The following is a 232-nucleotide window of genomic DNA, read 5'->3' as shown; positions in this document are numbered from 1 at the left end:
CAGCTCCTTTCAGTACTATCAATGGGATATCCATGCAAGAGATACACCAAGGAGTTAACTCAACTTAAAATTTATTGATAAGAATCCAATATACAACAGCCGAATCACACAGGTAAAAGGAACATGGCGAGGGAGGAGTGACTAAAAGTGGAAAGGAAACTCGCACATGTTAACCAACGGAATATTAACACAGACATAGTTATCAGATCGGTAACCTTAAAAGGATGTGCGG

This window comes from Penaeus monodon, chromosome 23 (genome assembly GCF_015228065.2).
Source record: "Penaeus monodon isolate SGIC_2016 chromosome 23, NSTDA_Pmon_1, whole genome shotgun sequence".
Taxonomy (NCBI): domain Eukaryota; kingdom Metazoa; phylum Arthropoda; class Malacostraca; order Decapoda; family Penaeidae; genus Penaeus; species Penaeus monodon.
The sequence above is the reverse complement of the archived record's forward strand: the minus strand, read 5'-3'. Positions refer to the sequence as shown.